Below are 27,824 nucleotides of genomic sequence, written 5' to 3'. Positions count from 1 at the left end.
CTTGTGAAATATACAAAACCAGATTTTCTTTTAGGTAAACTGAACCATATGTGAAATAGGTAGTTACTATGAAAGGAATCCTATGAGAATATGTTTTTATAGGGGACCTTTCTTTAGCTAAGAATTGATCGCTAATTTTTTTGCTGTTAAACATGGATTTTCTCATACAGGATTTGGGAATTACTCCTATTTCTTTTGAGGGGGCTGATAAAATGTCTGAACTAGTTTAGTTTAGCAGTTCCAATCTATTTTTACAATTTAAATCTATTAACTCCTAAAATAAAGAGATCTAATAAAAGAACAACTTCTGGGCCTGGAAGACTAATATTCACTGTGACAGGTAAGCTGGACATTGATCTCAGACAAGAGAACACACTCTCTAGGGCATGACAAATTGAAACACCTTTGTTCATCAAGAGGATGCATACCCACAGCACACTTTATTATCAGAACCTGTTTACAAAATAGACATAATTAAGAGACAGATGACTTTGTTCCAGGATAAAAGAAAAGGGAGCATTCTCTGGTGATACGGTCACATATTCTCTAAAGTAATGTTAAATGTATTTGAAAACAGCACATTTTCATACGGGAGTCTTAGCACAACTACTGCGGCCTGGGCTCGTACAGCCCACCCTCAGAGGAGGGGGCTGAGGATCTTGAGAAGGGGTCCAAACAGCAGAAAGCACAACAGAAGAAACATCTTCTGGACTTCCTATCACACATGCGTTTTCTATTCACCCTTGCCTTGTCTGCACTAACCCTGCTGGCCCAAATCCTGTATTACCGCTTGGACTCAGTTTTGGGGGATAATCTGTGCTTACATTTGGTATTTTCTTCTCTTCCTCACTGTGGGCCAGCTTCAACTCTCTGCCCCTGTAGTAGTTGATCTGATCTTCTTCCAAACCATTTTTGGCTTTGGCCTTCTCAATTCACAGGGACCTGCCTTACTCATCAGATGAGCTAGAGCAGTTGTTCACTCAGGGAAGCTGGGCACTGGAGGAGGTTTCAAAGCAAAGGAGCCTGTCAAACACTACAGTGTTTGGAAGCTGGCCTAAGTCTCTGGGTCTCAAAAACGCTAGTGCGAAATGGACACATGATTCTCCTGGTTCCACCAATTGCCAATCTTTTGCTTGCTGAGGGCAAAAATTCTGTTATTTAAAAATGTATTTAAGTCAACTTTAAAACAAAAAAAAGAAGTAAAACCCTGCCACCCTGAAGGCAAGTACTTCATTTTTTCTGATCCTTTTCAAGTTTTAGCCATGGTTTTATCCAAGTTTTACATGGTTGTACTCACTTGTACATATATCTTTGTGATCTATTTTTTTGTACTTAATATTACTGTGTAAACAATTTTCCACATATTATATAATCCTTAGTCATTAATTCAATAATTATACAGTATTTCGTTTCTAATGTTCATAAAGCCAACATTCCATGTTCCAGTTCAAAGAACATGTGATTTGGAGTCAAAGAAACAGTTCAAGCCCAGGATCTTCCACTTACTAACAAGTTAACTTTGTCTTTCTTTTCTGTAAAGTAGAAATGATGATGTTGATAACTTCCTCACAGGCTTGTTGAGAAAACAAAATTAGATCATGTATGCGAACACTGCCTCATCCCAGGGATACTGGGTGCTATAGACTGAACTGTGTCCCCCAAAATCCAGAGGTTGAAGCCCTAACCCCCAATGAGAGTAAATTTGGAGATAAGGCCTTCAAGGAGGTAATTAAGGTTAAGTGAGGTTACAAGGGTGGACCCTGATCAAACAGGACTGGTGTCTTTATAAGAAGAGACACCAGGAGCACGTGCACACAGAGGAAGGGCCACGTGAGGACACGGGGAAGGCGACCACCTGCAAGCCGGGAATAGAGACCACATCAGAAACCAAGCCTGCCAGCACCTTGATTTTGGCCTTCCCAGCTCCCAGAACTGTAAGAAAATAAACTTCTATCACTTTAGCTACCCAGTCTGTGGTGTTCTGTTAGGGAAGCCTGAGCAGACTAAGACATTGGGCATTAGGAGGATGGATGTCCAAGGGGTGAGACATTAGAAAGAATCTTGTTAAAGGTGAGGTCATCCTACAGCCCTCTCATGGACAGCAGGCATCATCGTCAGGGGCTTCCCCAGCATTCTGAGACTCCCAAAGCCTCCCAAGGGACCTAGATTTCAGTTAAGCACCCACCTGCTGGCCATGTCATGTCACCTCTAAAGTGACAGCCTGGGATGAATGGCTGAAAAGAATGCTGGCAGGGCCTCATGACTTGCTTTGGCTAATGGCTCATGGGCAGACATGATGTACATCTTGTCCAAACAGAAACTCTCATGTTCTTTTCCTTCTGCCACGAGAATGTCATGTCCCAAACAGGGGATGTTCCTTCAGCCTCAGCTGCAGAAGGATAAGATACATGGAGAAATGAGCAGCAGGTGCCCTGCAGCCACCAGTAGGTAATATGAGTGAAAAATAAATGTTTGGGGAAAGTCCCAGAGTTCTTGGCTTGGTTGTCACTGCAGCAAAACTGGTTAATATGGTAGTGAAAGCAGAGAGAGACTGCACTGAGATGGAGAGTCTCATTTTTCTTGAAGAGCAACAAGGGAAGTGTAAAGTCAAAAGAACTGCAAATTGGTGCCTTGGTGTTTGAGGAGGGCCTCAGGCTCAGGCTGTGAAAAGCACCATCCTGTTTCAGAACACGGCACCCAGACATTAAAAGAAGAAGATAGGGCTCCCCCGCTTCCATATACAAAAGCTCCTCCACATCGATGCCTGGGATCTGGTGCTGACTACCCACAGGTAGGCCATCAGCAAGGCAAGGGCAACACAGAAGATGACTCTGAGAGAATTTCCAATAACATTCAAAGGGTTCACTCTGGGAAAAATCAGAATGTAGCTGAATTTCTTTACCTTTTTGTTTTCTTGTTTGTTTTTGGGTGGCTTAGTAGTTTTTATTTACTTTACTTATATATATATATAGGAATAGGAGGTCCATTATCTCTTCAGGGCCTAGGCCAACACAGGTCTTAATGTGGGCCCCTGGTACTAGGAAGCAGATGGGAATGGCACACTGGCAACGACAGTGCTCTCAGTGCAGCCCGAACACTGCAGAGGTGCCAGCACCAGCAGCCTGGCAGTGAGTTACCACCAGGAGGCTCAACCAGCAAGCTCAGCAGCACCCTCTGCTAGAGGGTGGGCTATCGAATTCTGTTTCACATTGTGACCTAATTGCCAGGGGCTGAGCAGGAGGAGAAATGACTTAGTGGTAACCCAAGGCAGGTGAAAGGTGCGTTCTGGGCGTTAAGTCACCAAATCTGAGAAAGGGCAGACTGAGGACGGAGCACAGAACACCAAGGTTCCATGCGCCTCAACACTGAAGCGCAATGGTGGGGGGCGGGGGGCTAAGGGTGATTCCTGAGTTGGCAACTAGATGGCTACAGCCAATTCTTACTTAGTTTATGTGGTTAGGTGTGGGGGGCAGGGAGGAGGCACAGCCAAAGTGGTTCAGGTACCTCTGGGAACTAGATCTCCACCTGCAGAGAGCTCCCACCTCAGGCTCTCCTCATCTTGCAGGACTGCTGGTTCCTGAGGGCTTCTGAAAATATCTCCATGTCGATGGCAAATTGGTTCAGTTTTGCAGATATTGAGAGTGGCTGACAGGGTGGGGATGACACAGCTAATGCTGATGGCAGAACTCTTTCTGAGATGAAACAGGACATGTGAATCTTCCAAAAGAAGCAGAGTTGCAGATTTCCAGGCAGAAGTCTGGAGCTCATGGCAGACAGTTCCATACTCACAGAGCACTCCCCCTAGGGACCTCGATCTTATTCAGGCATCTTTATGTCTAGGCACCCAACTGCTGCCCACATCCGTCACCTGTGAAAGCTGCAGCCTGGGATGGATGGCTGAAAAGTTGCAGCTGGATTTTTTCCTTTCCTGGGAGAAAGATTACTTCCTCTAATTAGACACTACTGATCTATCAATGTGACCTATATTTGCATGAACTCCTTTAGCAGACGTACCACACTGCTGCCACGTCATTAAGTTTGTGGTTAATTAGAAACCCCAGATCTTTCTCACATGACTCATAAACCACAAGCAGATTCCTATTAAGCCCATGTTTACTCATGAAATGAGCTGAAGTCTGAGAATTGGAGAGTTTTTTATTGTCAATTCAAGGAGATTATCATTATTAAAGGTATATATGCTACAGTATATTCTTTACTAGTGAACAACCAAGCCACACTTTTTTCTTCTGCAACAAAATCAATTCTAGCTTATGGTTGTATTTTGAAACAATGTTATTAAAAGCAGGAGAAATATAATTTGCAAATTCCTTCAAGTGAAATATGGATTTCTAAATGCTAATAGGATGACCAAGTACATTCTTACATGTAAGAAGTTCTACCAAGTTTCTAAAAATGTATTTAAAAACATATAGAAGACCAGGATTAACCATTTAAATGGTTTCTTTGAAAAGTCTTGATCCAGAATACCAGAACATCAGCATCTTTACAAAGAGGTGCCTAATAGATATTCTCAAAGGAAGCAATTCTACATAAGACAACTCTCAATACCTTCATTTGTAGAAATTACGATGACTAGAGAGCAAGAAAAAAAATAAACCTCCTCTAAGAGTAATAAATATTTTTCTGGAATACCACTGTCAATACTAGAAATAAGGTACTGGCAGGGAGCTTTGACAGTATGGAGGAATTGCACTGGAGTGTGATGTCACCATTATTTTATGGTATGACACAATGTGCTAGCTTGAACCAGGGGTCATTCATTCATGTGGCAACTTCACCCATCTCAGCAGCAAGCCAGGAAGCAGAGAAAGTCTCTAAGCAACAAAAACACCTAAGAACTCTCGAGAAGAACACTCAGAATGGAGCCCATTGGATTCTCCATTATGCATCGCCCAAGTCTAATCAATGGGGCCACCTCATTTTCTAGCCCCCAGTGGGTGAGAATAAGCTGGGGATGAGCAAAAGAAGGGCCCAAGGGCTGCTGGCTTATCAGAGTGAGCTATACAAATAAAAGCCCAAGGACTGCTGACCTCAGTGGAATCCAGTTCCATCCTTTCCTTCTAGAGATGAGAAACCAAGATCCAGAGAGATGAAGTGACTTCTCTGCAGGTCACACAGCTAGCAGCAGCCTGAAAACTTGAATTCAGCATCCCGAGCCTTATCTAGTGTTCTCTTCACCTCGCCGTTTTGCCTCCTTTACTAATTAGCCTACATAAAATCAGTTATTTTTGAGATTGTAAGTGGATTTTTGCTGACATATACTGAAAAGAGTGAAGATATTAAGAAATTTTCCAGATAAAATTTTTTTATGTCCTTGTAAATCTACTGAAGATCTAAGATTCAATTAAAGGATAATAACCCTGCTAAGATATCTGACTATCTTGTAGCATCAACAGCACATCTACAACTTGCTAGTGGATCTAGCGGTCTCATTCCAGGTAGGTGTCTAACTTCTTATTTTATAAATGGTTAGCTAAAAGTCCCAAGACTATTTATTGACCATATCATGCTTCCTCCTACGGAATGAAGATGCCACCTCAATCACTCTAAATTCCTCTATACAGCTGAGTCCACATCTGTTTCCCCCATTCCCAACAGAGCTTAGGTGGGATAGGTGACTGGTTGAAATTTAACAGGTGGGAAAGTTACTAGATAGGGTGAGTTAATGCTTGGCCCTGAGGTCACACTTACACTCACTATTTTGCTCTACAGGACCTCCAGCTTGCCCCTAATCGAGGTCAATTCTCTTCAGTTCTTGGTATATGCATAAGAGACTTGGCCCCTCGCACTGGGTAAACTTCTCTTGGGGAAGAGTGGAGATTTAACTAGCATAGGAAATAAGGCAGCTTCCTTGAGCCTGTAGGCCTTTTATTTATATGCAGGCTACAGTTAATGGAAGACATCACAGGCCCCCTCTTTTAATAAGGGCAAGTCTAACAAAGGGACAACTGTGCCTCTCTTGGAACTCAGCTGGAGATCATTCCAGCCACAGCCACACCTCCTTTGGTTCTCACGATGAGGGGAGGGAGTTGTAAAGACCTGCCCACAACAGAGAAGAGGCTATTAATTCACTGCCTTGGAGTTAAACGGACCGTTTTAATTTTACCTTGTAAACTGAGCAGAATAAAAAGGATTTCATAGCTTAGTTAGAGACTCTATTTTACTACCATGAAAAAAAAATTAAAGAAAAATTCAAAATACTTTACAAATCTGCAGGGTCAGACCTGCCAGCACCCTGCCAGCCCTCCCTGATGCAGCTCCCCAACCTCTTCCTTTACCCTCTGTGGTGTCACAACTGGGCAGGAGCTGGTGCTCATACAGGCCAGAGGGCCAAATCTCGAGTTCACAAAACTCCTTTAGGGCTCCTAATTGTTCTGGGAAGAAAGCAAGGCTGTTCTCCCAACAGTCCACCAGAATTGCACTATCTTCAGGGCTAGTCTTAGTCCAGTGTGGCAGGGTAGTTTGACCCTCAGAGTCCCCGAATTACCCGGAGGTGTAGTTTGTTGTGTTTTTTGTTTGTTTCTTTTTAACATGGAGGCTATGCCTTTTTTTGATCAACTGAATGTGGGATGTGATCTTCTCCAAAGGACCAAATGATTCCTGCTGTGAGGATGAAAAGAAGACATGAAGAGCAAAGCAGACCAGAGAAGGTGCTGGCACTTAACCTTCCAACCTGAGACTTGGCCTGTCATCATGTCTGTGTCCCTTGTGTTGCCCCTTCCTATCCTTATTTTTAAACGAAAGGTAAGAGGGAAGTAAAGTCAGCAAGATAAACTAAGCTAAAAGATCACTGTAAAAAATGACAGAGACAAAATTGTTTTTTAAGGCAGCAAAGGTCCAAACACAAAATCAAAGCAATCAAAATGACCTCAGAGGGCTAGATGAAATAACCTGTCAAAATAAGAAATAACAACAAAGGATAAAACATGCCTAGAGTGTGGGGTCTAGGGTTCATGCTGGGGGCTCCTGTTCAGGAAGAGGCAGATGACAAGGTCAGTGTCCCAGGTAGGGCTCACACACGCTCTCGCTGGACAGGTCAGTGTGACACTCTACTGACCCAGCGGGCTATAAGCAATGAGATCTGTCATCCTGCCCCTAGCATCTTCCCTCTCAGCACCATACAGTGTCTGCGACAGTACATGTCCAATACATGTTTGGTGAGTTATTATTATGTTTCTAAATAATTGGGCTCCCAAGCAGAGTGGATGTGTACAGGGTGTAGAGAAGACCTTAGGAGCTCTGTTTCCACTTAGCTTTCAATTTTTTGTGTACATGACACAACAGTAGTGATATGTGTATATAATTTATAAACAAAACAAACATACCCAGATTGGGGATACAAAACTCTTTTTTACTACTAGGATGCATGATCAAAAAGTTTAAATGACACAATGCTGATTATTGAAACTAGTGATGGCTATATGGGAGCTTATTACTCTATTCTTTCTATTTTTCCATAAATTTTCCATAATAAAATGAAGAATTTCAACTTCAGATCCTCAGGGATGGGCATGGGCACAGCAGGGGTTAATGTAGACCCCAAGCCTCTAAAGCCACATTGCTGTCTTTCCAGGAAATGCCACACAAGCCCCACAGAGGTAGAAGTTCTAAACTGCCTGTTCCTATCTCCACCTTCCTGCCTGGTGCGACGTGTTTGGTGGAGAGGGAGGCCTCCTGTTAAGTGTAGTTCCCCTTTTAACTTTGCTACGGATATGACCGTGACCAGAGAGATTAGTTCCGGGTGAACTGAGTCTGCCCATTTATTTCTTCCAGAAGCTGACTGCTTCTTATGGCGATGGCAGAATGATGGAAAGGAACTGCAGAAGGGAAGAGCTGGTTTTCTCGAGCTAAGATTTGAGCAGTGACAGGGCAGAGGGAGCCTGGCCTACAGGCAGGTTAAAGAGGAGAGCAACTGGCCAACAGAGTAAGGCCAAAGGTGTCCTTGGAGGCCAGAAGGGTCAGGCAGGCACTTCCGGTCAAGAAGGAAAGGAGTCCAAGCACCTGATCCAGCTTCTTCCCATCACCTGCCTCTTCCTGCCGAAGGAAATGGTGGTAAGAAATTCTGAATCACACCGGACACACCACTGTGATTAAACGTAGTAAGACATTTCACTGAGTTTAGAAACCATCTTCCCTTTTGCTGGCAAGCTGTAATAAAATCATTTCTCTCCTACCACCTTGCCTCCCGACTTACTGGCATGTCTTGTGGTGAGCAGATGACCCCCACTTCTTGGGTGGTAGCAAATTTGGCAACTCTGGTGGGATCTTGAGTCCTTTTCGTGGACAGTCGACCTCAGACAGGCAACCTGTTGGGTAAGTCCCTAGTGGCCGCCAAGGCTCTCTCTGTCTTGGGGAACTGCCCTTCCTGCTTTGCCGTACTGACCCTGGCTGCCTCCTAATGCTGACTGCGGTAGGAAGAGAAATGGCTGCATCTGGCGAGTCCATGGGCTCATCTGGAATACAGTAAGTCGCCTTGGGGATGCCCGTGAACTTCCTTCGCCTCCATCTTGGGTCCTTTCGTTTACAGCAGGGCCATCTGGGGTCCAATAGGACCATCTGGGCTTGCATTTGGAGTGGGAACAGTTGTAGGACTTGCTACCCTAAATCTGAAAACTAGTTCACTGGTGTCTGGTTTTTCTGTGTCTGAGTTCGTAAATAGCTTAAAATTGGCTTTTTGGGGACTGCGTTTCTTGGTGATCGTAACAAAGTCTCTTTAGAAATTACCTTGTTTGTTGCAGCCACCTTAGGAAAAGCCCCCTAAAATGGGGATAACTGTAAATGGCTGGCAGGATAAGCCAGGATAATTTAAAATTACAGTAGCCACTTTGGGCTTCATTAGAGCTTTCAAGGAGAAACAAAGAAATCCTTAAAGAGCCAATGGCTCCACCTTTTTATCTAAAGCTTCCAGGAGCTGTAAATGCTTACAGACAACAGCAGAATCTTACCAAACTTGTTTTGTGTCCTGAGGGCTTGGCTGGATAATCATCAGGTTGGGGGGTCCCAAAACTACAGTGGGACAAAAAAATGCGGTTGCACTCCATTTTGTGGTTAGAGATGGTGGGACAGAAACACAGGTTGCACTCTGGTCTGTGGCTAAGGATCCCACCAAACTGCCTCAGCCTCAGGGAAATTACATTAGCCATTAGAAGAAAGTCTTGGCTTGGTCTTAATTCAAGGGTCTTGGTTTCATAGATGCCCGAAAATTTTCACGATCTGGTTCTAGCTGCAGCATAAATACACTTTTGACCAGTCGTGTCTAAATTCTGAAATAATGGAAAGCGCTAATTTGATCCCCACCTATAGCCTCTTAGGCTGCATTTCCCCAAATTGGGCAACTTTTAGCTACAAGTATGTAGTACGAACTACTGAGTATTCATGGGTTTACTGATCCTTTTCCTCCCAGAGATAGTCACTATTTTTCCTAGTTCTGTCTTTTGTGTCACTTGTCATAAAAAGGAAAAACCACAGGGCAAGAAGCAGGTATCTCTATAAGCATATTGTCTGGGAATATGGGCACAAGGTGAAAGCTGTTGCTAAGGGCATCTTGGAAGCCAAAAAGGCTGCAAATTTGGTGGGCATGGGTCAAGCAGTTAAGAGCCATTAGGGCACTTGCCACCTAAAGAAGACTCCCATGAAAGGATGAGTTAGTCACAGAATGGGGTAGATGACACAGGTCCCCACCAATGTCAAGAAAGTGTCCGTGCAACGAGGTACTCTGTAAAACCACACACAATCCCAACCCCGCGGTACCTCCCTCCTAGGTATAATTTGGCTCCAAGAGACCCAAGGCTTAACTGAAGCTGTTAATGTGCATGTAAGATGAGCATTGTTTCTTTTGCCTTGCTCTATGTCTTGAGAGCTTGGCTTTGTGACCTCTTTGGTCTCCAGCATCCAGAGGACACATGTACCGGTGTGCATTTTGTCAGGCAATCAAATAGACTGGGGTTCCAAGAAGCACTCTCTGTCCAGCTGCATCAGCTCTCGGGTGAGTTTGTCACAGGGGTTCCAGTCGCTTTCATAAGGGCCTTTGTCGTCTCAATCTCCGTTGCTTGTCAGTGCACTACCGCCTGTGCAGTGGAAGCCTTTGCTTTCTTGGACTGTTTTCGGGAGAGAGCTTTCTGGTGTTGTGAGGGCTGCTTCTTTTGCACTCTCTTTCAGGGAAGCCTCTTGTGTCCATGGTTAAGCTGTAAGAGGCTTACTGATTTGAGTCGCTATTAAGATCCTACTCATCAATATGGCCAGGCAAAGGATCGTTTATTGGAAAAACTTCTAAATCGGGAAAAATTTTTAGAGAGCTCTCATCATAATTGTTTTATTGATACCTATGAAAAGACCAAATTAAAAGGAAATACAAAAATACGGACTAAGCGGCGGCCCCGTGGCCGAGTGGTTAAGTTCATGTGCTCTGCTTCGGCGGCCCAGGGTTTCACTGGTTCAGATCCTGGGTGCAGACATGGCACCGCTCATCAGGCCATGCTGAGGTGGCCAATCTTTTTTATTTGAGGAAGATTAGCCCTGAGCTAACATCCGTGCCCATCTTCCTCTACTTTATATGTGGGATGCCTATCACAGCATGGCTTGATGAGTGGTGCCATGTCCACACCCGGGATCCGAACGGGCGAACCCCAGGCCACTGAAGCGGAACGTGCTCACTTAACCGCTGTGCCAGCGGGCCAGCCTCTGAGGTGGCCGATCTTCAAAAATAAAAAATAAATAATGACTGACCTTAGAACCCCTCCTCTCCTACCACCTTGCCTCTCGACTGTTGGCATGTCTTGCGGTGGAGACACGACCTGCCCCCCTCAGGCAATAACATAACTTGGAATTAAAAAAAGAAAAGGAAGAGGGGATAGATGAAACAAAACTGACAAAATGTTGAAAATTATTGAACCATGGAGGGGTAGAGAAAATGGGCGAAGGTGGTCAAAAAGTACAAAACTTCCAGTTTTAAGATAAATGAGTTCTAAGAATGTAATGTACAGCGTGGTGACTATAGCTAACAATACTCTATGGTATATTTGAAAGTTGCTAGGGAAGTAGATCTTAAAGGTTGTCATCACAAGTAAAAAATCTGTAACTATTTGAGGTGACCAATGTTAACTAAATTTACTGTGGTGACCATTTCACAATACATATATATAGCAAATCATTATGTTGTGTACCTTAAACTAATACAATGTTATATGCCGATTATATCTTAATACAACTGGAAAAATTTATTGAAACTGGTGATGAGTATAAGGTGGTTCATTATTCCATTCTTTACTTTTGGGTATATTTTAAATTTTCAAAAAAAAGTTTAATTTTTTAAAATTAAAATTGTGATACTGTAATAAATTAAGGGTGACTTTTTCAGCTTTAATCCAACAACTTCAATAGACATACAAAGAAAGAGATGAAGGCTAAGTTATCTACCATAAAGCCAGCAAAAATTATTACTGAAATACTTCTTTTCACATGACTTTAAAGGACAAAATAAGTGTATAATTTCACAAAGGAACCAGAAAATTGTCATAAGAGAAAAAGTTTCTGGAGGGAATAAAATAGTCTGGAATACTTAGATATAACAGCACATGGCAATTCTAAATAAAGCATTTTGAGTTAAAAAAAAAAAAAGTACATCCTGTTTTTGATTTAAAAGAGCAGAGGGTACTTTTCCTCATCTGGCTGTCTGCTCACAAAGAGGCACACACAGTGTCCTGTTCTATCTGGATTCATACAGTCATAAGAGCTAGGAACGCCCTTACAGGTCAGTCAATCCAACCACGCAGCATCCTGCCAATGGCCATCCATTCTCTGCTAGACCCCACTGGAGATGGGAACCCACCACTTTCCCAGGCAGGCCACTCCTTTTTCATACAGCCATGCATGCTTCTGGTCTGTTTTCCCTTAGGCTGAGCTGTAAAAGGTCCTTGACAGAATCTCTTGGGGGAATCTGCCCAGATGAGAGGTTTCTAAAAATTCACCATTGTTAAGTTCATTCTTCTCCATGAGGAACCAAGCTACCAAAAGTGGAAGAATAGGTCCATGTGACCAGGATCTCCATTTAATTTGAGTTAAAACTGCAAATGAGTCTGGTTGATTATTTGGAGACTCCGAGTTAAGTTGGTTTGGAATTCCTTTTGTCAACCAAATAGAAAAACTGGCAGAACTCATAAGGAGGAAGCCTTTTCTTCTTATCTGCAGGTGCCCACCTCTGCCAACAGGCAGGGTAAGGAAAACCAACCTTGAGCTCAGACCAGAGCTGCTGAGAGCCATGCTGAGGCAGTCCTCCTCTGGATGGGTAAATGGGCTACATGCCTGGGGCAGCGCTGACTGTTTTTGGGTTCCCAACACTAGGGCAGGGTCTGTCCCTCACAAGGAGGATGGACCTTTCTCCAGTTCCGGCCTGTGACCGGAGGGGTAAGCCAGGTTGGCTCTGCCTATGCAAGCTCAGGAGGCCTCACTTTGGGAAGAGGAAGGAGGGTGGAGGGATGTTTCATTTTGAGCCCACAGCCCAGCCCAGTGGGGCCTTGGAAGCTACTGAGCAGCCAGTGATAAAGCTAATGATTTGGTCCTCCCTTGGCTCCCCACCAATAAGAACCCAGGAAAGGGAATGGTGGTGATCAACCAGCATCCTCAATCGCCAGAAGAATGACATAGTTCAGCTGACTCAGATTAGGCACCATCAACACAGAACCAACAAGGTATATCCCTCAATTTGGGGAATTTACCTGGTACCCTAAAAAATGGATAAGTAAAGTTAACATGTGTGAATTTGGTTATTTTTGTGAGATTTCAAAGTATTGAGGTGATTTTTCCATGTCATGTGATGCTCCACAGTGGGGGTGTGCAATCAGCATGGAATATAGAGCCAGAGATTAAAAGTGAAATATGTTTAATCAATGCAGTAATTCAGCCATTTGCTCTAAAGCCACAATGAAACTTACTGAAAAATGCTAAAGAATTTTCCCCCCATTTTCTGCATATTTTGCTTGTTTGTTCTTGGGAAAATTTTTGAGATTTTTTGGAAAGGTTTTGGAATTCCTGGGAATAATTTATAATAGTAATGGAGAGACTGATAATCACAGGATTAACTGTCACTGGGATGTGCCGCAGCTAAGAAGGGGAGAGATGGTGCGAGGCTTCTGCTTGTTTCAGGATGATGACTGCCCCCTTTCTCCTTTCCCTTGCCTATAAACCAGCTTTAGAGCTGCAACACTGGGATTTACAATAAGAAATATCTATTTGGTATTTGTCCCAGTTTCTGGCACAAAGCTTCTAAAACCCTCGGGAATTTCCTAAGTGATGAGAGCAACACAGCTGTCTTTTTTATGTTAATGAGGTGACTGAGAACACACCTAAGGGTGGGGGCTGGTGGTCAGGAGAACCCACCCTGAGATTAGAGGGTTGGAACCTTGGCTACGCCCCATCCCCCTACTCCCTGGAGCGGGAAGCAACTGAAGTTCAATCAATCGCCAACGGCCAATAATTTCATCAGTCATGCCTGTGAAATGAAGCCTCCACAAAATCCCAAAAGGACGGAGTTCAGCAAACTTCTGGGTTGGTTACCATGAGGAGATTTGGGGAGTGTTGCACTCAGAGGGCATCAAAGCTCTTCATCCCTTCCCATATACCTTGCCCTATGCATCCTTTATCATATCCTTTTATAATAAGCTGGTAAACATAAGCAAACGTTTCCCAGAGTTCTGTGAGCTGCTCCAGCAAATTAACTGAATCCAAAGGGGGAGGAGGTCACAGGAACCTCCGATTTGCAGCCAAGTCAGACAGAAGTTGCAGGTAAGCTGGGGACCCAGCCTTTGGACTTGCCACTGGCGTCCTAAGTGTGTGTGTATTAGGGGCAGTCTTGTAGGACTGAGCCTTAACCTGTGTAATCTGATGCCATCTCCAGGTAGATAGTGTCAGAACTGAGTTGAATTGTAGGAGAATTGCTTGTTGGTGTGGGGTACCACCACACCCTCCTATGGTGGAACTAGGTGCAGAATCCTTAACAGCCCAGGCAGCCAAGCTGTGGCTAATAGGGCCAGGATGTACCAGGCCAGGTCGCAGTCCTCTTTCCTGAACCAAGATCCAGGACTATCCACTTCCCCAGGGCTGCTGGTCTCCAGTGAGTAAGAATGGAGAAAAGGCAAAGATCCACACCTCACAGGCATAAAGAAAGAGTTTGCGGGGCCGGCCCGTGGCCGAGTGGTTAAGTTCGCGCGCTCCGCTGCAGGCGGCCCAGTATTTCATCAGTTCGAATCCTGGGCGCGGACATGGCACTGCTCATTAAGCCATGCTGAGGCGGCGTCCCACATGCCCCAACTAGAAGGACCCACAACTAAAAATATGCAACTATGTACCAGGGGGCTTTGGGAGAAAAAGGAAAAATAAAATCTTAAAAAAAAAAAAGAAAGAGCTTGCTTCTTAGTGGTTCTTAGATGTGAAAGAAAAGACAGACCACAGACACTTACAGCCCTCAGCAACTAAGGAAATTCAGGTTCTGCTGGAACCATTACTTTTAAAGAGAACCAACTAGCTTAGATCAACTTACTTGAATAAGTAATATATTTATGTTCTTAAATAAAAACTATAAAGATGGACAGGGAAGAAGCAACCTCCCACTCTTGTTCTTCTACCCAGTTCCTACCTCCCAATGGGTAACCAGATCATTAAGTTTCTTGCGTGATTCCTTCCAAATACTGATTATGCATGCACAGCAAATACGAATATACACTATTTCTGCTCCTCCTTTTTTACACAAATGGTAGCATACTAACACACTGTTCTGTACCTTGCTTTTTAACTTAATCTCCAATTAAATTTCTAAACCTGATTCCAATTTCTTAGTTCTTTCTCCAAATTTTCTAAATACAAAAATAGCCAAACAAAATATTAGAAAACTCAACAAAATTAAAAGTTGAAACTGTCAGAGAACATCTATCAACATTATAACTGAATTACTCTCTTCTAGACAGTTCATGCTGGCCAATTTTACTAAGCCCTTATATCCATCTCAGTACTGCCTGGTCCTCAAAGACTAGGATCACAAACCTCTTGCCCTCTCTTGGCTCCCTCCCAGCTCCATTTAACCACAGCCAAGCTTCTCCCATGGTGGGGGCCGGGGGTGAAGAATAACTCGATGCGTCATTCTTCTCCTCTTCACCCGGTGCTTCTTCTCCTCTTCACAGCCAGGCTTCATGATGAAGGCGTTGCCTCTACCACTTCCTCAATTCCCATTCACCTCAGCCCCCAACCCACCCCTCTACTCCGCTGAAATTTCTCTCCCCAAGATAACTATGAACTTTTCTTGTTACTAAATCCAATTGGACTTTTTCAGCTCTTAAGTTACTTGACCTCTCAGAAGCATGTGAAATTATTGATAATTCACTGTTTTGAAAACGTTTTTTTCCTGGTTTCTGTGACTCCATGCTCTCCTGGTTTTCCTCCTTCCTCTTTGGGTGTTTCTTTCCAGTCTTCTTTGCGGACTCCTGAGCTTCCTGACCATTCTTTAAACGCTGGGGTTCTTCAGGGCTCCATCATACAGCTCTGTATCTCCAGCCCCGATCTCTCTCCAAAGCTTCAGATTTATATATTCAACAGCCCACTGGACAATTCTTCTAGGACTGCCCGCAGGCATTTCAAACTCAACAGGTTTAGAAGTGAATTTGTCATCTTCCTCTCAAACCAGCTCTGTCTCCTGTGTTTCCCATCTCTAGGAATGGCATCATCTAAGTGCCTAGCCCAGGAAGCTTGGGGTCATCCTTAAGCACTTCCTCCCCCATCTCTCCCCATTCCAGACATCACCAAGTCACTCTAACTTTCTAAACATTTCTCAAACCCACCACTATCCTCAATCTCCCGTCTATCCACTCTCCCCAGGATTACTGCAACAGCCTTGTAATCGGTCTGTCTCTAATCTTGGTTCCTCCAACCTAGTTTCTATACTGTAGTCAGAGTAATCTTCCTAAAACACACATCTGATCACATCACTCAGCTGCATAAAACCCATTAATGCCAGGATTTTTTTTAAAAGATACTAACAAGCTGATTTTAAAGTTCACCTGGAAAAATAAACGTGCAAGAAGAGCCTGGAAAAAAACACTGAAAAGAAGCATGAGAGTGAATTAACCGTATCAGAATTTTAGAATGTAAAATAAAGCTACAATAATCAGTTAAAACAGTGTGGCTCTGGTGTATGAACAGACACGTAAATCAATAAAAGAGAATAGGCAGTCTCAAAATATAAGCAAATGTGGGAATTTAGTATATAATACAAGTGGCATTTGAAATTAGTGGAGAAAAGATGATTTTTCAACAGTGTTGGGGCAACTAGCTAGGAAAACGAGAACAGTGGTCAGATCTACACTGCACACTTTATTTTAGCATAAGCTCCTGATGGATCAAAGATCTTAAATCTAAAAATAAAGGTACAAAGTATTACAAGAAACAAAGGGAAGAAGACTCTTTAGCATAACAAAAAACCTAGAAGTCATTTAAAAAACTAATTTTTTTTAAAAAGATTGGCACCTGAGCTAACAACTCTTGCCAATCTTCTTTTTTTGCTGTTTTTTTCTGCTTTTTCTCCCCAAATCCCCCTAGCACATAGTTGTAGGTCCTTCCAGTTGTGGCATGTGAGATGCCGCCTCAACGTGGCTTGACGAGTTGTGCCATGTCCATGCCCGGGATCTGAACTAGCCAAACCCTGGGCCACCAGATCAGAGCATGCGAATTTAACCACTCGGCCACAGGGTTGGCCCCCTGAAAAACATTAAATTTTGATACATAAAAAATTTAGGGGCCGGCCCTGTTGTCGAGTGGTTAAGTTCTCACGCTCTGCTTTGGTGGCCCAGGGTTTCACTAGTTCAGATCCTGGGCACGGACATGGCACAACTCGTCAAGCCACGTTGAGGCAGCATCCCACATGCCAGAACTGGAAGGACCCACAGCTAATAATATACAACTATGTACTAGGGGGATTTGGGGAGAAAAAGCAGAAAAAAACAACAAAAAAGAAGATTGGCAATACTTGTTAGCTCAGGTGCCAATCTTTAAAAACAATTTTTTTAAAAAATTTAAATGTCTGCATGGAAAAAAATCCCATCATAAAATCAAAAGACAAATGGCGAACTGGGAAAATATTTACAATTCATATCACAGATAAATGTTTACTTTCTCTAAATGTAAAGAACTCCTAAACAAAATCAATAAAGAAAATAACCGCCCCAAAGAATTAAGGGTAAAAGATATGAATGGATTGTTCTCAGTAAAGGTAACACAAATGACTCATAAGCATAGGGAAAAAAATGCACCACACTCATAATAAGAGAAATGGAATTTAAAACTACACAGAGGGGCTAGCCCAGTGGCACAGCGGTTAAGTGCACGCATTCCACTTCTCAGCAGCCTGGGGTTCGCCACTTCGGATCCCAGGTGTCGACATGGCACCGCTTGGCATGCCATGCTGTGGTAGGCGTCCCACATATAAAGTAGAGGAAGATGGGCAGGCATGTTAGCTTAGGGCCACGCTTCCTCAGCAAAAAGAGGAGGACTGGCAGTAGTTAGCTCAGGGCTAATCTTCCTCAAAAAAAAAAAAAAGAAAAGAAAAACTACACAGAAACATAACTTTTCATCTATAAGACTGACAAAGATTAGTTTGATAAAACACTGAGTCAGGGAGGATGTGGGCAAACAGGCACTCTTATACATTGCAGGTAGCGAAGTAAACTGGTACAACTTCTATGGAGGGTGAACTGACAATCTATCAAAACTATAAGTGCATATATTCACTGCCCCAGCAATTCCACTTCTAGAAATTTTTCTTGCAGCTACAGTGCATGTGTACAAGGTCATTCATTGCAACACAGTATATTTTTAAAAGTCTAAATAAATGTTCATCAATAAGGAACTTGTTGAATAAATTATGGTAATCCATACAACAGAATACTGTGTGCTCAACAAAAAAACCCAGAAGACGTATGCTCTTTGTGAGCTGATACGAAAAGATCTCCAAGATACATTGAGTGAAAAAAGCAAAGTTCAGAAATGTGTATGGTTAGCTACCTTCTGCGTAAAACGGTGGGGTGAGGTGGTTTATATATTCACATTTGCTGATATCTACATGAAATGTCCCTGAAAGACTGAACAAACACAACACTGCCTGTGGGGAGTGAACTGGGTGACTAGGACAGAGAAGGAAATGATACTTTTCACTGCACATTCTTTTGATTATCTTTAATCTTGAACTACATGAATATACATACCTACATATCTATTCAAAACACAAATAACTAAAATTAAAATCAAAGAACATATTATAAAGCCACAGTAACCACACTGATGTGGAAATGGACAGAGGAATAGACAGCCATGTCAACGGAACAAAACAAAAGAAAGAACCATATAAAAAATAAATTACTCAAGAATTGAGACAATAGGTTGGCCAGAGAGGTAAAAAGTGAGGTCTCTGTCTCAAGGGTCACTTCAAAATAAATTCCAAAGTAATAACAGTATTAGAGTAAAGTATGGGTTAAAAAAATGGGTGAATGTTTGAGAAATTTTGAAGTGATAAGGCCATTCTAAACACACTGCAAATTATGACATAGAAGCCATGAAAAGACCAACACGTTTGCCCCATAAAAATTAGAGCAGAAAACTCCCAAACAAACTAAAGTTACTAAATGGAGAAAGTGTTTGGAATATATATGCGGCTGTGATAGACATACTCTAGGGTGTCCCCAGTGAAGCCCCCCCTCCTGGTGTTCAAGCCTTTGCACAACTCCCTGCCGCTGAGCGTGGGCAGGACCGGGACTCTCTTCTGACCACTAGGATATGCAATAGAATCATTACGTTTTGATAGTTAAGACTGTATTGCTTGCAGAGGTGCTGGGAGAGTCTCCTCTTCACTGGCCTGAAAGAAATGAGCTGCTATGAAGGGAGTGGCCACGCTGGAGAGGCCCACATGGCCAGGAAGTGAGGGTGGCCTGTAGGGAGCTGAGGGGAGCCTTGGGCAAGAAACTGATACCTCAGTCCTGCAACCACAGGCAAATGACTTCTGCCAACAACTCCAGGGAGCTTGGAAGCGCACACTCAATTTAGCCTCTGATGAGACCGTGGCCTTAGCCGGTCTCTGGATCGCAGTCAGGCGGGACCCTGAAGCAGGAACCGAGATAAGCTGTAAGGAGACTTTTGACCTACAGAAACTGTCAGATAATACAACATGTGTTGTATTATGTCACTAAACTTGTGGTAATTTGTTACACAGCAACCGAAAACAAAAACCCCATTTCCTTAATATATAATAGAGAATTTTTATAAACCAATAAAAAGATAAAGTACTCAACAGAAAAACAGGCAAAAGACTTAAAAACATAGTTCTACAGAACAGGAAATACAAATGGCCAAAGAAATATAAAGAGATGCCCAACTTGTCTTTTGTGTTATGTCCTTAGCAATTTAGAAGAGAGCCACACACACGGTGCCACTCAATATTTATTTGTTGAAAGAATTAACAAATTTCACTCATACTTAAAGAGATGCCAATTAAAACAATGAGATGCATTTTTTACCCATTAGGTTGGCAAAGATGAAAAAGACAGATACAACTGGAATTGACATTTCTCCAAAGATGATATGCAGAGTTCCAGTGAGCATAAGAAAAGTTGTTCAACATCAATATCACTAGAGAAATGCAAACCAGCCACAATGAGCTATCACCTCACACACATTAGGATGGCTACTATCAAAAACACAGAAAGTATCAAGTGTTTCGAGAGGATATGGAGAAATTAGAATCCTTGTGCACTATTAGTGGGAATACAAAATGGTGCAGACACTATGGAAAACAGTATGGCTGTTCCTCAAAATATTTAAAATAGAATTACCATATAATCCAGCAATCCCACTTCTAAGTATACATCCAAAAGAACTGAAAGCAGGATTTCAAAGAGATGTTTGCATACCCATGTTCATAGCAGCATAAGTCACAATAACCAAGAGACGGAAGGAACCCAAGTGTCCTTTGATGAATGAATGGGTAAACAAACGTGGTATGTTCATACAATAGCATACTATTCAATCTTAAAAAAGAAGGAAATCTTGTCACATGCTACAACATGGATGAACCTAGAGGACATTATGCTCAGTGAAATAAGCCAGTCACAAAAAGACAAATACTGTATGATTACACTTATATGAGGTACCTAAAGAGGTCAAATTCATAGAGAGAGAAAATAGAACGGTGGTTGCCAGGGTCTAAGGGGAGGGGCAAATAAGGAGTTGTTTAGTGGGAATAGAGTTTCTGTTTTGCAAGATGAAAAAGTTCTGAAGACTGATTGTGCAACGATGTGAATGTACTCAACACTACTTAACTGTACACTTGAAAATGGTAAAGATAGTAAATGTTATGCTATGTGTTTTTTACCGCTATTTTTTAAAGTGAGTACATCCCATGGTGAAGACAATATGAAGAAATAGACACTCTTATAACGCTGGTGGGAGCAGAAAGTGTAATTACCTCTATAGGGACTAATTTGGTAATATCCACCTTAATTTTAAGTGTACCAACCCTGTTCTCCAGCTATTTTACTTCTAGGTACATATCCTACAGATACTCTTACATAAATACCCGAAGATACACATAACAAGGATGTTTGCTGCAGTTTTGCTTTCTAACAGGGACACTGTCTAAATGTCCTTCAATAGGACACTGCTTAAGTAAATGATGGGATAACTATATAAAAGTATATGATGCGGCCATTGAAAATAATATATATCTTTTTGTGCTGATATAGAAAGATGTCCGAGATGTTCTAGTTTTGTTTTTAAGGTGGAAGTTACTTAGTATGGCACGATTCCATCTGTGTAAAGAGAAAGTAAGTATATACAATATGCTTGCATATACACAGAAAACTCCTGGAAGGGCGTGAAAGAAACACTTAGCAGTAGGTACCTCTGGGGATTAGACTCGGGGAGGGAGTGAAGGCGAGAAGGGGAGATCTTTTCTTTTTATATGCTTCTATATTATTTGAGTTTTTGCAACAAACGTATTATTTTTATGTTAAAATTAACTTGGAAGAATAAATGAGAAAGCAGGCAAGCAAATAAATATTTTTCCGATAGCTTTACACTGCCCTTAGGACAAAATCTAAATTTCTTAAAAAGAAAGTAAGGTCCTTTGTGATCTGGTTCCCGTTCACGGTCCAGCCTCATCTCTCACCACCCCCACCTCATACTCAATCTTTGTTCCAGTCTCACTAGACTACCAGTTCCTCAAATAAGACATGCTTTTTCTTGCCTCCAAGCTTTGCCAAATGCTGTTTCTTTTGCTTGGAACACTCCCCACTCCAGTCATCAGTTATCTAGCCCTCAAGTCCAAGCTCAGACATCTCTTCCTCCAGGAAGCCTTCCCCGGTGTTCCCCCACCCCTGGTCTGGGTTAGATGTGCTGCAGCTGTTCTCAGAACCCCTCTCCCCTGGGTTTATCACAGGGTCTCACAGCGACTTGTAAAATCATCTGCCTCTCCCGCTGGCCTGAAGTTCTGCCAAGCAGTGACCGTGCCTGTCTGGGTCATTGTCCAATCTTCAACATCGAGCACAGTGTCTGGCACACAGATGACATTCAATAAATATTTGTCAAATTGGACTTTTATTACAAAAAGAAATAGAACCATATTATAGACAATTGAGGAACACAGAAGCAGAGAGGTAGAATTATAATTCTACCATCCAAACACAAGCACTGTTTTCATCCCATGTTTTTGTTCCCTGTGCATGTTTTCTCATAGCTGTATTCCCAAGCTGGACATTTTGACAAGACCCTTCTGACACAGTCATTTTGGTTGGGGAACATTTTGTTGCACCCTGTCAAAACATGAGGCTTTTATAAGCCAAAGTAAAGATCGCTGTTTTTATAATCAAGTAATGAGCTCAACAGACCACAGACATCCCAGACCCTTTCTCATCACTAACCTACCTCTCATTCCTGGGGCCATTTACTTTGCCCTTCATTAATTACTGAATAAAACTCTTAAGAGGATGCATTACTATTATAAAATTTTTTAAAAAGCAAAGACTTAGTTTATAGCCTCCTGGATTAGCTTCTAAAAATCATTATTCCTTCCCCAAAATAATCATTATAAAGAAGAGTTAGAACATTTAATATAACATGTGTATGACTGAAGGAATTGTGAGGAATTTCATTGAGGATGTCCCTAACTGTGGTGAGGTCAAGAGTAAGATACCACACCGATGCCCACGTATCCCTCCCCATCCCCCTACCGAGGGTCTACAAGTTCAAGAATTTGAGAAGAAACCCATGTGAGCGACAAGTGACTCCTGGGAGCATCTCTGAGCTCTGCCTCATCCCTCACTACTCTCCCTCTCTCACCCTCTGCCCAAGATTAGAAGTTGGCAATAGGGGATGAGACTCAGGAATGGGATTAGGTTCTATGTTTTGCTCATCAGCTCATAAGTTTTTTTGCCACATTAAAAAAAAAAAGTAGCAACAGAGTCTAAAAGACCCTGGAGAGGGGCTGGCCTGGTAGCTTAGTGGTTAAGTTTGCGCGCTCTGCTTCAGCAGCTGGGGGTTTGCGGGTTTGGATCCCAGGCGCAGACCTACACACCATTCATCAGGCCGTGCAGTGGTGGCATCCCACATAGAAAACAGAGGAAGACTGCCACAGATGTTAGCTCAGCAACAATCTTCCTCAAGCAAAAAGAGGAAGATTGGCAACAGATGTTAGCTAAGGGCCAATCTTCCTCACACACACACAAAAAGACCCTGGAGACAAACCAGCTGTGTGAAAACTTCATATATTCCTATAATCATTGGTGCATACAATTTTGTATCTTTTAAATTTTTGCTTAACATAGTAATATAAGCATTTTTCCATGTAGCTGCAGTCTTTACAGTCATAATTTTAAGGTATACTGAGCAGATGTATCATATTTCACTCACATCAATTATTCACTCTGATAAATAATACTGTAACATTATCAGGCCTAAAATTTTCTTTTCACACCTTAATTTCTCAGGATAGAGTACCAAAAGTAGAATTTATCAAAGAATAAGAATATCTTAACACACTTCATACATATTCTTAAATTGCTTTCAAAAGATACATACCAATTTACAATGTCTGAATAATGTCTACAAGAACAAATTTTATCCTGGCCTCACCACCACTATTAACTCAAAATGTTTTCCTAATTTAATGAGCAAAAAGACTAAATTATTATTTTGATAAGAATTAACCTTTATTGGCATTTACAAGGTTCTAGCTACAGCGCTAGAGGCCTCACATACCTCCTCTCATTTAATCTTCACAACAACCCTGTGAAATGGCACTATTGTTATCCCCATCTTACAGATGAAGAAACTGAGACCTAGAAAGCTTAAGTTCTTGAACACAAACCCCATAAAGGGCGGAGGAGGCTTTGAACCCAAGCTGCCTGAATCCTGAGTCCACAGCTACCCACTCCCACCTACGGCATCTCATCATTATTTCAGTCCACGTGTCACTGCTTATAGTGACAACAAACAGACTCCCAGCGATTTCTTTGCCGGGTAAAAAGGCCAGATTAGGGCAGAGAGAATCAAGAGGAGGGTCAAGGTTGTGGCCCTCCAAACAGCTTCAAAAGTTCCTGAAGAACTCTCTCCACTTCATTCTTGTGTATGAAGGCGAGAGAGCAACTATACCAGCCCTAATGATGTCACAGGGTTAACAAATGAAGAAATCAGGAAATGGTTTCTTTTCTCTTCAATACTCTGGTTGAATTTCCTCAACAGGTTTCAACTTCTGCATTCAGAGAGAACAGTTCTGTTTTAGTAATCCAACAAAGAACAAAAAAACTGCCAGAAGGATAACTAGTAGTTACAAGCATGAACGCCAGAATCAAAGAGCCCAAACCTGAAATCTGGCTCTACCACTGATGGCTGTGTGATCTAGGAAGTTCCTTAGTTCTCAGCCTCCATCGTCCCCCTGTAAACAGAGACAGTAACAGTACCTACCTCTAAGGGTACTGGGAAGATTAAATAATGTATGCAAACCACTTCGTCACAGTGCCTGATGCAGGGTACAAATTCAGTACATTCTCACCAACAGCAGTAGGCGAAGAAGTGGTAGTAGCACTACACCAACGGTGGTAATCTTGGAAGGAAGGAGTAAATTTCCTTTTCCATTGCATTCAGGAACAAGGGACAAATGTGTTGATCAAATGGTTTGGAGTGATTGAAAAACTCCCGACTAAGTAAGCAAATTTGATACCAGCACCAGCCACTTACTAGCTGGGTAACATTAAGCTAACCACCTAATTTTTCTTGCTTTCAATTTTCTGACGTACAAAGTGAGAGTATTGCATCAAAAGAGTTACAGGGTCTATTCTGGTTCTAAGAATTCTGATTCATCTGCCAGGGCAAGTAGTCAATATGGAAAGATCTCTGTTCCAAATTAGAACCGTCCATTATTGGCAAGAGCCCAGTCGAGGCTATGTTTTGCTTCCCATAAATGTTTCCCCTTTAATACTCTTCTCTCTGCTTCATTTTGAGTTACATTTTAACTTATAAGCTGTTTCAAACATTTTAAATGATAGTTCTAAATTAACCCTCAAGACTACTTAGAGATTGAACAGGCACAGACTAGCATACAGTGTCTCTTGAGCAATTTCATGTATGACAAGATGGCGGGTGAGGGCCACTGAGACGAGCTAAGTGCAGGCTCTAATTCAGGTCCCTGAGCTCCTCAGGCACAGGCATCCTGGCAGACTCAGTGGCCCATACTCAGCAGCCACAGCAATGAAGAGCCATGACCTGTGTGGCCACATCTGCTCTTGCTGAATCCTATCCTCACAGGCTCTCTGATCTTTGGGGACCCTGCCTGCCTTCCTGGTCTTGCCTACTCCCTCCCTTGTTAACTGATGCCCCTCTTTCATCCTGGCCTTAGCCTCCCAGTTCTGGCATTTCCTGACCAAGTTCCAGTGTGAAAATCTCTGTTCAGGGGAGAGTTAAAATTAACCCAAGGGCAGATTTCCTAGATAGTCAAGGGAAGAACTGAAAGTAGGATTAAACTAGCAAAAAGACTTCTCAGGTGGCTAAGGGGGTGAACAGAATATAATTTAAGAGAATGAACCAAGCAAAAGTCACATTGAACTGGGCATGTGATGGCCCCAGGGGACTAGAAAAAGGCATCTATGCAGACTGAGAAAAAGAAAGAATAAAACATTTTTCCTAATTGAAAACAAATTGATTTTGTGTATCTCTACTTGTTCAATGTGCAAAATAAGAGCAAAAGCCTGGGAAAGATAGTCTGAGTTTGAATCCTGACTGTCATCTACCACTTGTATGACCTTGGGCACATTACTGTTTAAGCACCAGTAAAACAAGGATACTACTACTCAGCTCAGAGGGCTGATGTGAGGCTTAAATGACACAGGGTACACAAAGCTTAGTCAGGTACTCAGTAACTGTCTGTACTCTTCCCCTCACTGCTGTTAAATTTCTATCTAATTAAGGTCTGTGGGGAAGCCTTTTCTCTTGCACTCAAGCAAACCAGTAGAAAAGAAGGTGGTTACCGTGGTGACCGACTCCAAAGAGGCTGCAGGAGAAAATGGGGAGGAGGGAGCCTTCTGAAATCACATTCCCAAGAGGCTGGGGGTAAAGACAGAACAGGGCTAAAATGTTAGTTAGCTGGCTGTTGTCAAGGCAGCCAGTTTCTATACCCAGGAGCTCCCTGAGGCCCAGACTATGGCCTTTGAGCAAGGAAACCACTTTGGTATCTGGCATCAAGCCCTGTGTAGAATCTTCTACAGATGTTATCCTGACTCTTAGGAAATATCCAAAGTAATAACAAACAACTACAGCTTCATTTTAAAGTATAAAAACTGACTGTTTATAACATAGGGACCAATTCTGACTCCTACTATTGTGAAACTTTGTAAGGAACTGGAACAAAACTTTGGCTGGTCCTACTACCCAAAACTGCAAGAACTGAGAAGTTGAGTTAGAGACGCTCACGGCTGCACATGTGGTGCTTCTCCCTCTTTAGGACTTGGCAGTCAGAGGCTGGCTTCGAGGAGAAAAGCAAAAGGATTGCTTCATCTCAATGTGATCTGAACTTAGCATGGAATCAAAACTCGAGGGGATCTGGTGACCTGGGCTCTGTCCTGGTGCTGGCTCTGCCGCTACCCAGATCTGGCTCCTCTCTGGGTCTTCCCTCTGCCTCTCCTGGAAGCTGCACCGGGTCAGGGCATCGACACACAGCCTGGCTGACCCCAAGACTCAGCAAAAGTGTTCTCACCTAGTCAGCAAAGAATGAGTGGGATGTAACTAGCCTGTCTGGAATTTAAGAGGCTTTATATAAAGAGCAAAAGCTTAGTTCTCTAGCCCTGGATAGCGCACCTGCAATGAAAGAAGGGCAAATGGCACTAACAATTTATTGAAGTCAATTAGGAGGCTGGTATGCCCAGCTTCTAATACTTCACTCAACAGGAGGGTTTGTACCACGAACTTTGCAACATTTATTGAGCAATAACTACGTGCTGACATTGTTCTAAGGGTATACATGCCTTAACTCAATCCTCACCACCACTTTCTATGAGGTACTATCTAGTAGCCACATCTCACAGATGAGTGAGCTGAGGCAGAGAGAAGTTAAGGATCTTATTTAAGGTTCCCATGCTAGTTAGTGGTAAAACTGGTAACTGGATTCCCAGTCTGACCCCAGGGACCCCCCACATTTGACCACATGCTGAGACAATTTTCATGGGGTGTGAAAACTGTGTTTATTTTAATGCACTGGATGGCAGGTTGTAGAGACTTATGGAAGAGATTTACTGAAGCTGCTTTTCAAAACAAGGACTTGAGTGTTATCAAAGGCTTCTGAGAGGCCCACTTTGTTGAACCCAAACTGGCTTAAAGATAGTTCTTGTGTGAGACATCTCGACAAACTGAAACCGGAGGGTGAAAATAGGAGCAGTGGTGATTCATTCAAGGGGCTTCACTATTCAGACTCGATCTGGACCTGTAGCTCAGGCAGGCAGCATCCGGATGCCACACTCACTCCCCATTGCTGCAACACCCAGACCTTTGAGGATCTGCAGAGTGGGTGCCTTGATCTGATGTCACATGACTTCAGAAGAGCCTCCCAGGTTTTGAGCATGTGCACTACAGTCTAGTTCCTGAGGCTGCCTTTGGATTCACCCCACGTCTGGGGACGTCTGCCGTGTGTATCATCCGCCCTAGGCATGCTGTGGAGTTGCAGGGAGGCTGGAGTAAACTGAAAGCGAACTCTGCCCGAAGAGAAGACAACGTATGCCTGATCACTTGGAGCCAAGCCCACAAATTCCACAACTTTAAAATTTCTGATTATGTGGCCAAAGTCTGGAAAATGTTTGGGTCTACTTGCCTCTGAGAAAACACATTCTCTTTCAAGAATCTGCTAAAACCAAAGCTGAGAGCCACCATCAGTGACGCAAGCTGAAAGTCAGGATTTAGAGCTGTCATAACTTAATGAGTATCCCACAAAGTTCTAGCACTCTGTAAATACTTGTTGAATGAATAAATCTGTATTCTCACTGACTGATCCATCACTAACACTGCACCTCGAAGTATGTGAATAACAGAAGATTCCAAAAACATTATCAAAAGACAAATGATAGTGTAAGGAGAACTATTTGTAATACATAGGACCACATGTGTCTCTAACATTCGAAGAACTCCTGCAACTTAATAAGAAGAAGAATAAACAGAAAACTGGGCAAAGGTTATGAATAGGAAATTCCCAGAAGGAGAAATCTGAGTGGCCCATAAATATATGAAACAAATGTCAA

The 27,824-nt window shown here is 42.7% G+C and overlaps 1 protein-coding gene and 1 long non-coding RNA gene across 3 annotated transcripts in view; one reads left to right on the top strand and one right to left on the bottom strand.

Annotated features, from left to right (window-relative positions):
* Positions 1 to 27,824, bottom strand: part of CRTC3 (CREB regulated transcription coactivator 3) — a 95,231-nt gene that overhangs the window by 41,764 nt on the left and 25,643 nt on the right. The window lies entirely within an intron of this gene.
* LOC138916972 (uncharacterized) lies at positions 3,566 to 8,202 on the top strand. Its single transcript, XR_011424249.1, has 3 exons — positions 3,566 to 5,459; positions 6,609 to 6,765; positions 7,795 to 8,202. It is a non-coding gene; the product is annotated as an uncharacterized lncRNA (long non-coding RNA).

This window comes from Equus caballus, chromosome 1 (genome assembly GCF_041296265.1).
Source record: "Equus caballus isolate H_3958 breed thoroughbred chromosome 1, TB-T2T, whole genome shotgun sequence".
In the NCBI taxonomy this organism is placed as follows: Eukaryota; Metazoa; Chordata; class Mammalia; order Perissodactyla; family Equidae; genus Equus; species Equus caballus.
The sequence above is the reverse complement of the archived record's forward strand: the minus strand, read 5'-3'. Positions and strand labels throughout refer to the sequence as shown.